The 11,705-nt window shown below is 44.3% G+C and overlaps 1 protein-coding gene across 1 annotated transcript in view; it reads left to right on the plus strand.

The window, feature by feature from the left end:
* Positions 1 to 11,705, plus strand: part of tns1b (tensin 1b) — a 662,464-nt gene that overhangs the window by 14,813 nt on the left and 635,946 nt on the right. The gene's annotated exons all lie outside the window — the stretch shown is intronic.

The following is an 11,705-nucleotide window of genomic DNA, read 5'->3' on the forward strand; positions in this document are numbered from 1 at the left end:
CCCACACCCCACCTTAAACCAGCTTATATTTCACCTCTCTCCTAACTATACTTCAGTTCCGTTGAAGGGTCATGAGGACTCGAAACGTCAGCTCTTTTTTTCTCCACCGATGCTGCCAGACCTGCTGAGTTTTTCCAGGTAATTCTGTTTTTGTTTTGGATTTCCAGCATCCGCAGTAGCTTTTAGCTTTTTGTTTTTATCTCTGATATTAACTCTGTCTAAGTGAATGGGTTTTGAAGGAGTTAAAATGGTAAAAGGTCCCGCAGATTCATTTTGAATTTACCCCACTTCACATGCGCCAACCACTCTGTGTTCAAAGGCCACTCAGTGTTGAGCACAACACCAAAAGATTGACAAGTGTATGTTTTGATTGTTGACTGAACTTACACAAAACTCACCAGACCTTTTAAGGTTAGAGTTAAAAGTATTTTCCATCTGGATGGTTAAAATTCATAAACGGCATTTCCTCGCCAGACATGGAAGGCGGACATGTCACAAAAGCATTTCCAAAAGATGGCAACGTTTGATCTATTCTGGAAAGCCAATTGGTGAAGGGTGATACTGGAGTCAATCTTTACTCAGTCTTACATTTATTTATAGAGTGAAACATCACAATCATTCACCACCTAACTCAACTCCCCTCGTTTCAATGTATTTTTTTATGTGGCTGATGTGAAATGCCAATTAAAATGCCTTTAACCTGCATACAAGTGAACACAATTGATATGGAATGAACAATCCTGACTAACCTCAAAGCCACCACTTTGAGGGAGTGCTGCACTGTTGGAGGGTCAGTACTGAGGGATTGCTGCACAGGCAGAAGTGCAGTAGAGGAGGTGCTGCACTGTTGGAAGTGCAGTACTGAGGAAGTGCAGCACTGTCAGAGGGGCAGTACCGAGGGAGCGCTGCACTGTCGGAGTGTCAGCATTGAAGGAATACTGCACTGTTGGATGTGCACTTATAAGAGCTTAAGGCAATCGAGAAGAGTCAGCATGGTTTTGTGAAAGGAAAGCCATGTTTAACCAATTTATTTGAGTTTTTTTGAAGGAGTAACATGCACGGTGGATAAAGTGAAGCCTGTAAACGTACTGTACTTGGATTTCCAGAAGGCATTTGATAAGGTGGCACATCAAAGGTTATTATGGAAAATAAAAGCACATGGTCTAGGGGGAAACATATTAGCATGGATAGAATATTGGCTGGCTGGCTGGCAGAAAGCAGAGACTATGCATAAATGGGTCTTTTTCAGGTTGACACGCTGTGATGAGTGGAGTCCCACAGGGGTCTGTGCTGGGGTCTCAACTTTTTATGATTTACATCAATGACTTAGATGAGGGGAGTGAAGACATGGTAGCTAAATTTGCAGATGACACAAAGATAGGTAGGGAGTATGTTGTGAAAAGGACATGAGGAGGTTGCAGATGGATATGGATAGGTTGGATGAATGGGCAAAGATCTGGCACATGGAGTTTAATGTGGGAAAATGTGAAGTCGTTCACTTTGGCAGGAAGAACAAAAAAGCAAAATGCTACTTAAAGGGAGAACGGCTGCATAATTCTGAGATGCAGAGGGACCTAGGTGTTCTAGTACATGAGTCACAAAAAGTTAGTATGCAGGGACAGCAAATAATCAAGAAGGCTAATGGAATGCTGTCCTTTATTACATGAGGGATTTAACATAAAAGTAAGGATATTATGCTTCAGTTATACGGGCCATTGGTGAGACTGCACCTCGAATACTGTGTGCAGTCTCCTTATTTAAGGAAGGAAGTAAATGCATTCGAGGCGGTTCAGAGGAGGTTTACTAGATTGATACCTGGAATGAGTGAGTTATCTTATGAGAAAAGATTGGACAGACTGGGCTTGTTTCCACTGGAGTTTAGAAGAGTAAGGGGTGATTTGATTGAAGTATACAAGATCCTGAATGGTCTTGACAAGGTGGATGTGGAAAGGATGTTTCCTCCTGTGGGTGAGTCCAAAACTAGGGGGCACTGTTTTAAAATTAGGGGTCGCCCTTTTAGGACAGAGATGTACAGATGAGAGGAACTTGCTGTTGGTGGTGCCCCAAGCATCTACTGCCCTTGTTCTTCTAGGTGGTGGAGGCCTTGGGTTTGGAATGTGCTATCGAAGGAGGCTTAATGAGTTGCTGCAGTCCATCTTGTAGATGGTACTGTTGTGGTCACTTTGACAAACGGACCACAGGAGTCTCAGGTACAGGTCATGACCGTTTATTCGAGCAATTGCAAGGAGAGAACCATCTCAATGCAGCTTGAGATAGCACTCTGCTAAATTACAAGTGTTCAGCACATTTATACATTATTGGTCACGTACAAGAACAGTTTCCAGATTCTGATCTCGTCAACATATAGGTTTACATTAAACAGACATCTCTGGTAACAGGTACATGCATCGTATGTCCCTATTTTTCACCGAGGCAGAGACCTTCCCTCCTATCTAAACTGGGACCATCTGTCCTTCCCCTATCTGTTGAAGAGCACACTTAATCTATGTTATTGCCATCCTCTGACTCCAGTCCGGTTCCCAAAGCCTTTCTGTTGCTTGCAGGCCCTAAGGCTGTGCAAGGTTCATCTGGTAACCTTTAAATGTTAATGTGCTTGGTAGCACTGGCTGCTTGGAGATTTTACGTAATTCATTCTCTTTCAATAAATTCTCCCTTACCATAAATTCTTACTTTCTTCCCCCTAACAGTACATACAGCAGCCACTATGTGGCAAAGGGAGTGAATATTTAATATGGTGAACAGGGCACCAAGTAAGTTGGTTGCTTTGTCCTTGATGGTGTCAAACTTCTTGGGTGTTGTTGGAGCTGCACTCATCCAGGCAAGTGGGGAGTATTCCATCACACTCCTGACTTGTGCCTTGTAGATGGTGGACTGGATTGGGGAGTCAGGAGGTGAGTTACTCGCCACAGGGTTCCTAGCCCCTGACCTGCTCTTGTAGCCACAGTATTTATATGGTTAGCCCTGTTAAGTTTCTGGTCAATGGTAACCCCCCAGGATGTTGATGCTGGGGTGGGTGTGGGGGGAATTCAGCAATGGCAATGACATTGGATCTTGTATACCTTTATCAAATCTTCCCCAAACTCAATTGCTCCAAAGAGATAAACTCTAGCTTCCCCAAGCTAACCTTGTAACTAAAATCCCCCACCCCTGGAATCTTTCTCCTCAGAACCCTATCAAGGGCCCTCACATCCTTCCTAAACTGTGGTGACCAGAACTGGCGTAGTACTCCAGTTGGGGCCTAACCAGATTTTTACGAGGGTTCAGTATAAATCCCCTGATTTTGTACTCAATGCCTCTATTTAAGAAGCCCAAGGCACCATACGCTTTGCTAACCACCCTCTCAATATGTCCCCACAGCTTCAAAGATCGATACACATGTGCCCCCAGGTTCCTCTGTACCTGCACACTCTTTAGAACAGTGCCAATCAGTCTATATTGCCTTTCCTTATCCTTTATGACAAAATGCATCAACTCACACTTCTCTCTTTGTAATTCCAACTGTTGTAGTGCCTTCTACTGCTCAAGCACCTATTTGTAACACTCAGAATGACTCTAATTCTCTGCCTGCCTGACCCCGCCTCTCCACAACGTACCCTGGTGTAGGCGGCCAGCCCCACCTGCAATTTTGATCTGCTGGAACCCATCCATCCACTGATTTCTCCCCATCTTGTGGGTGCAGTTTACCAGCTCAGGGAGTTGACATCTATCCTCATATACTTCAGAAAGTTATCTGATATCCAATGCCAACATACCTCACTTTGCTGAGCAAAAAAAATGTTTTACAAAATCAATTCAATTAAATTACATACCTTCTCAAAGGGTGATCGATGTATCCTGTCTGTTAGTTGATAAAATTATTTTCTTGACCATCTAACGTGCCTGACACAAGCAGGAGGACAACTCAGAGGCTTGTACAATGTTTGGTGACATGAACACAGGTTAATATTTCAGCAGAGTGAGAGGACTAACCAGTCCACTTACAAAACCAGGGGCTGTTCTGTAAACTGATAAGTGTGGTGTCATACATTGAGTAACTTAATAAAAATGCAGAATCCTTATGAGAAGCGATCAAAGTGGCCTGAACTAAACTCGCAGATTGCTATAAGATAAAAGCAAAATACTGCGGATGCTGGAAATCTGAAACAAAAACAAAAATAGCTGGAAAAACTCAGCAGGTCTGACAGCATCTGCGGAGAGGAACACAGTTAACGTTTCGAGTCCATACGACTCTTCATCAGAACTAAGGTAAAATAGAAATGTGGTGAAATATAAGCTGGTTGAGGGGGTGGGACAGGTAGAGCTCGATAGATGGCCAGTGATAGGTGGAGGCAAAGAAGAGATTGCCAAAGATGTCATAGACAAAAGGACAAAGAGGTGTTGACAGTGGTGATATTAGCTAAGGAATGTTCTAACGGTGACATTAAGGGCAGAAAGCAGGACGAGCAAGTGACAGATAACCCTAGTGGGGGTGGGGTGGGGGGAAGGGATTGAAATAGGCTAAAAGGTGGAGATAAAACAACAGATGGAAATAAATTTTAAAATGAGAGAAATAGGAGGGAAAAGAAAAATATATAAAAATAAAATATGTATATTAATTTTTATAGATTCAGTTTAATAGATAAACTGAATAAATGAAGCTGTACGATTAGAGTTGGAGGGAAAGAAATGCTACAGCTGCTGAGGTGGAGGGATTACCACACAGAAACATCAGAGATGGAGAGGGACATACACTGATAAGATGGATGTGGCGGGGAAGTATGCTGACAAACTAGAGGAGGCACATTTCACAAAGGCTTAGAATGTTTTTTTTAAATTCATGTTATTTGTATTGTTTTAATATGCACGCTAAACACATTACTACAAATTAATTGTAAACGCACATTCTTAAGAATACCCATTTATAACACAACCACTGACACAGCACTTGTTTCCTGTTTCAGATTTGGCAATTATGTTTTAGATGTGATGTTACATCATTATTGCTCAAGCCAATGTGGAAAATTAAGCTCAATAGTAAAAAAGAATTATTTTTCTGTTATTTTTTCAGTTTAATTAAAGGCATTATGAAGGGTCAGTGACCAATTATTTGGGAACTTGGGTGTGTGGGTGTGATAGTTAATGGGTTCTATTATGTTGTCTTAAACCCAGAGTATAATGTATAATCTTTTTCAATTCATTCTTGGATTGCGAGCAAAGCCAATATTTGTTGCCCCTGCCTAATTTCCCTTGAGAAAACGATGATGAGCATCTTGAACCACTACAGCTCACGTGGTGTAGGTACACCCACAGTGCTGTTAGGAAGGGAGTTCCAGGATTTTAACCCAGCGACAGTGAAGGAACGACGACATAGTTTCAGGTCAGGATGGTGAGTGACCTGGAGGTGGTGGTGTTCCGATGTGTCTACTGCCCTTGTCCTTCTAGGTGGCAGAGGTCACAGGTTTGGAAAGTGCTGTCTAAGGAGAGCCTTGGTGAGTTTCTGCAGTGCGCCTTCTAGATGGTACACGCTAATGCCTTGTGCATCAGTGGTTGAGGAAGTGAATATTTAAGGTGGATCAAGCAGGCTGCTTTGTCCTGGAAGGTGACAAGATCCTTGAGTTTTGTTGGAGCTGCACTCATCCAGGCACATGAAGAGTATTCCATCACACTCCTGACTTGTGTCTTGTAGACAGGCTTTGTCAGGAGGTGAGTTACTCGCTGTAGAATTCCCAGGCTCTGACCTGCTCTTGTAGCCATTTATATGGCTGATCCAGATATATTTCCGTTCAATAGTAATTACTGCCAATATCAATACTGTCATGAAAACAAAAAGTGCTGGAAAAACTCAGCAGGTCTGACATCATCTGTGGAGAGAAAGACAGAGTTAACTTTACGAGTCCGTATGACTCTTCTTCAGAACTAAAGAGAAGTAAAAATATGGTGAAATATATACTGTTTAAGGGGGGTGGGACAGGTAAAGCTGGATAGAAGGCCAGTGATAGGCGGAGGCAAAGGAGAGATTGTGAAAGAAGTCATAAACAAAAGGTCGAAGGGGTGGTGGTGGTGATACTGGCTAAAGGAGGTGCTAATGGTAACATTAAGGGCAGGATATTGAGGTCAGCGAGCGGGGGGCGGGGCCTGCTCGACAACGCGTAAAATGACGCGGGATGAAATCGGGCGGAACTCCCGACATCACCCTGCATCATTTCAATTTTCAGGTCAGCGGGGGCGCAGCCGAATCAGCTGTGCGCCCGCCGACCTGTCGACGGCCAATTGAGGCCATTTAAAAAGTAATTGAACTCATTAAAGGACCTGCCCGTTCCAGGCGGGGATCCCTGGCAGGCTTCAGAAAAAGCATGAAACCTCATCCACGGGCGGGGTGAGGTTTCATGTAAGTTTTTTAAAATTTAATAAAAATTTAATTAAAAGTTATGGACATGTCCGGACTCATGTGACAGTGTCACATGAGGGGACATGTCAGGGAAATTTTATTTTTCTATATTTACCATTTTTGAATTTGGTGACGATCTCCCTGAGGCGGCACTTAGCCTCAGGGAGATGAGTTTGCGAAAGAGCGCACTCTCAGCTTAGGAAATCCCCCCCGCCTGCACAGGGAGTGCATAGCGCTTCCTGGCGGACGTCACGCTGGGCGGGCCTTAATTGGCCTGCCCACGTAATTCCCCCTGATGGGGGAAAATTCTGCCCTAAGAGTAGAACAGGATGAACAAGTAACAGATGGCCCTGGTTTGAGGTGGGGGGGGGGGGGGGGGTGGGAAGGTGTAGAAAAAAAAATCTTAATAGGTTAAAAGGTGGGGATTAAACAATGAATAAAAATGGAAATAAACTTAAAAAGCAACAATAATAATAAAAATAGGTGGGAAAAAATATTTATATAAAAATTTAAAAATAATTTGAAAAAAAGGGGATCAAAAAGGGGCGGGGATGGAGGAGAGAGTTCATGATCTGAAGTTGTTGAACTCAGTGTTAAGTCTGGAAGACTGTAAAGTGCCTAGTCGGAAGATGAGGTGCTGTTCCTCCAGTTTGCGTTGAGTTTCACTGGAACATTGCAACAGGCCAAGGACGGACATGTGGGCATGAGAGCAGGGTGGGGTGTTGAAATGGCAAGTGACAGGATCATGCTTGTGTTCAGACCAAAGGTGTTCCACAAAGCAGTCACCCAGTCTGTGTTTGGTCTCTCCAATGTAGAGGAGACCGCATTGGGAGCAGCGAATGCAGTAGGTCAAACTGAAGGAGGTGCAAGTGAAGTGCTGCTTCACTTGAAAGGAGTGTTTGGGCCCTTGGACGGTGAGGAGTGGGGAAGTAAAGGGGCAGATGTTGCACCTTCTGCGATTGCATGGGAAGGTGCTGTGGGAGGGGGTTGAGGCATTGGGGGTGATGGAGGAGTGGACCAGGGTGTCCCGGAGGGAACAGTCCCTATGGAATGCCGACGAGGTGGTGAAGGGAAGATGTGTTTGGTGGTGACATCATGCTGGAGTTGGCAGAAATAGCGGAGGATGATCCTTTGAATGCGGAGGCTGGTGGGGTGAAAAGTGAGGACAAGGGGGACTCTATCATGGTTCTGGGAGGGAGAGGAAGGTTGAGGGCAGAGGCACGAGAGATGGGTCGGACGCGGTTGAGGGCCCTGCCAACTACCGTGGGTGGGAAACCTCGGTTAAGGAAGAAGGAAGACATGCCAGAAGCATTGCTTTGGACAGAGGCATCATCGGAACAGATGCGAAGGAGGCGGAGGAACTGAGAGAATGGGATGGAGTCCTTACAAGAAGGAGTTGTCATTGAGGTAGCTGTGGGAGTCGGTGGGCTTGTGGTGAATATTGGTGGGCAGTCTATCACCAGAAATTGAGACAGAGAGGTCAAGGAAGGGAAGGGAAGTGTCAGTGATGGACCGTGGGAAATTGATGGAAGGGTGGAAATTGGAAGCAAAATTAATACATCTTTCCAGGTCCAGACGAGAGCATGAAGCGGCACCAAAACAGCCATCGATATATCGGAGAAAGAGTTGTGGGAGGGGGCCTGTGTGGGACTGGAACAAGGAATGTTCCACATACCCCATAAAGAGACAGGCATAACTGGGGCCCATGCAGGTACCCATAGCCACACCTTTTATTTGGAGGAAGTGAGACAAGTTTAAGGAGAAATGATTCAGTGAGAGAACAAGTTCAGTCAGACAAAGGAGAGTAGTGGTGGATGGGGATTGCTCGGGCCTCTGTTCAAGGAAGAAGTGGAGAGCCCTCAGACCATCCTGTTGAGGGATGGAGGTGTAGAGGTATTGGATGTCCATGGTGAAGAGGAGGTAGTTGGCGCCAGGGAACTGGAAATTGTTGATATGATGCATCAGAGGAATCACGGATGTAGGTGGGAAGAGACTGGAAAAGGGGAGAAAGAACGGAGTAAAGATAGCAAGAAATGAGTTCCGTGGGGCAGGAACAGGCTGACACGATCGGTTTGCCGGGACAGTCGTGATTGTGGATTTTGGGGAGGCGGTAGAAGTGGGCTGTCCAAGGTTGGGAGATTATGAGGTTGGAAGCTGTGGAGGGAAGACCTCCAGAGGAGATGAGGTCAGTGACAGTCCTGGAAACAATGGCTTGATGTTCAGTTGTTGGGTCATGGCCCAGGGCCCAGGGGGAGGTAGGAGGAAGTGTCTGCGAGTTGGCGCTCAGCCTCTGCAAAGTAGAGGTCAGTACATACTGACTTTTTGTTTTTGTTTCAGATTTCCAGCACCCGCAGCATTTTGCCTTTATCAATACTGTCATGGACAGATGTATCTGCAACAGGTAGATTGGTGAGGATGAGGTAAAGTAGGTTTTCCCCTTTCATTGATTCTCTCGCCACTTGCTGCAGATATGTCCTTCAGGACTCAAGCAACTCAGTCAGTAATAGTGCTACTGAGCCACTCTTGGTGATGGACATTGAAGTCGCCCACCCCAGGTGCATTCTGTGCCCTTACTATTCTCAGTGCTTCTTCCAATTGGCGTTCAACATGGAGGAGCAATGATTCATCAGCTGAAGGAGGGTTATAGATAGTAATTGGCATGAAGTTTCCTTGTCCATGTTTGATATGGAGTCAGTTGAATGCTCGCAGTGGCACTCCGTCCCGACTAGATATCACTGTGTCACCCCCTCTGGGATGGTGATGGAGGAGTCTGGAGTCTGGGACATTAGTTGTAAGGTATGATTCAGTGAGTGTGACTATGTCAGGCTGTTATTTGTCAAATCTGCGACACAGCTCTCTCAACTTTGCTACAGATTCCCAGATGTACGTTGCAAACATAAGGGATGAGATTTTCGGGCCCCACGCACCACCAGAATCACCTGGTCCCGCCAAAAGTCAATGGACTTTTGGCTGGGCTGCCAAATCTCCCATAGCAGGTCCCGCCATGGCAGGGCCGGAAAATCCCGGCCAAGCTCATTGAAAACTTTTCTGGCTGCATATTGTATCCCACATCAATTCCTAATCACCAATCACCCTGTTCTCATTGACCTACACTGGCTTCTGATCCCCCAAGGCCTCAAATTTAACATTTTTATCCTTGAAATTATATCCCTCTTATGGCCTCATCCTTCCTTCTTCTGTAATGTACTCCAGCCAAAAAATCCTCCAAGGTCTCTGCACTTCTCCAGTTCTGGCCTCATGGGCATACCCCCTCCCCTCCCTTCACACCATAATTAAGCAGTTTATGCGATAAACTCAGGAATTTCCTGCTGAATTATTTATCTCTCCACCTCCCCCCCCATCCCCACCCTCATCGTCTCCACCTTTAAGACCTTCCTTACAATGTACCCTTTTTGAGTAGGTTTTAAATTCACCCCTCCTCACATGTTCTTCTCTGACTCTGGATCCAGTTTTCTTTTTATACTTTTGTGAATTACCATAGGACACTTCATACCTTGAAAGTGCTACCTAAATGCAGGGGAGATCTTGTGGCTCAGTGGGTATTAACCCTGCCTCTGAGTCAGAAGCTCTGGTTTCAAGTTCCACTTCAGTACTTAATAGCCTCAGAAAGTGCGCCCATGGCCAAACAGTTGGATTATCAATCTGTAAATCCTCCCAATATGCCTATGGCAGGTGGTAAGAGCGTAAGAGTCTCCTGGTCAGCCATGCTTGATATAGAGTGGCACCCACGCCAAGGGACATTGGGGCCATTGTAGTGTCACTGATGCTACTGATGCTATTGTGACAAAGTACAACTCCACCTCACTTCTAATTTTTTACATTTCAGCTGCGCAGGTTCCAACAAGTTCATTCCTCATGCATCACTAGGCATAGGAAAGTGTCTAAGTTATGTAAATGCAAGTTATTGTATTTAACCACCTGGGTATTAACTCGAATATCCCTTAACTCCTAACTTGCGGCTTATCACAGCAGTCCCAAAGTGTATGCTTAATGATAAAGACTGTAGCTGAGAAAACACAATTTTCATAAGGTTTATTTTATTTGATAAAGACAGTCCATTAGTATAAATATGTATCACAAGAATACTCACAGTTGGTCAGTTTTTAAACTTATCAGCAGTTCTTGAATAGTTACCAGTACTTGTTCAAAATGAAGTTTTCCTCAGTTAGACTGTGTTTGCCATCCAAACATAGCTGGAACTGACTCTGATTGGTGTTTGTCATTTAATGTTCTTTTAACTTTCCTTTACTGCCCCCATCTCCTCAAGGGGTTAATTCGCCATGGGGTAAAGTTGCACCATCCTTCAGTGGCACACTCTGAATACTTGAGTGTGTAAGCGTTGACAAACATTTGACTGGCATTCATGAACATGGACAAGTCACAAGACCAAAGTTATTCTCGCCTGACATCTTATGCGCACGACAAATGCACATTATCAGCTGACAACCAGAGCACCATCTTTGGCTACGTTTCTTCACGCCAAGGGACATTGAGGCCATTGTAGTGTCACTGATGCTACTGATGCTATTGTGACAGAGTACAACTCCACCTCACTTCCAATTTTTTACATTTCAGCTGCGCAGGTTCTAACAAGTTCATTCCTAAAATCCCAATTAGGATCCTATTTATGCATTCCCTGATTTCCATATTAAAAGGGACCAATCATCGAAAACAGGACGGTGCTTTGGAAATGGATAAGGCTACCAACCCTGTTTGAGGCTTTATCATCCTGTTAACCCCAGGTGAAGGGTTAAAATTGACCCTACTGCTTTTGTTTCATAAACTAGGCTGCATATGGAAAATATATTTCACCTTAAACATGAAAAAGAGAATAAGAAGAAAATGGGAATTGCAAATATTACCCTGGCTAGAAGCACCCAGACCAGCTGGAATTAGAAGCTGTAACTCCCTGATATTTGGGGCTCAGTAATCACCAATGGTGTACTCACCATTATTGGGACAGCTGTACAATTGCTAATTCTGAACAGAATTAAGACAAAGCAAACGTTGCCTTTATACAGGAGTATATGCTGTTAATACTAATATTTTTTTAAAGGCTGATAGTTTAACAGCTTCAAGCTGGCATTATAATTATGTCACCAGATGGTACAATGATGGTCTCCAAACATATAATTAGACAAGACCCATAATGCTACAAACAACCATCAGAACTAAATCATATTCAGTTACCCTGTCATGGCTCCAGAATAGAGCACTGTCCTATTTTGGATATAAAGCAGATGTCATAATTCAGATTGACTTCAAGATAAGAAAGGTGATGAATAGTATCTGTGAG

This window comes from Cetorhinus maximus, chromosome 11 (genome assembly GCF_964194155.1).
Source record: "Cetorhinus maximus chromosome 11, sCetMax3.hap1.1, whole genome shotgun sequence".
In the NCBI taxonomy this organism is placed as follows: domain Eukaryota; kingdom Metazoa; phylum Chordata; class Chondrichthyes; order Lamniformes; family Cetorhinidae; genus Cetorhinus; species Cetorhinus maximus.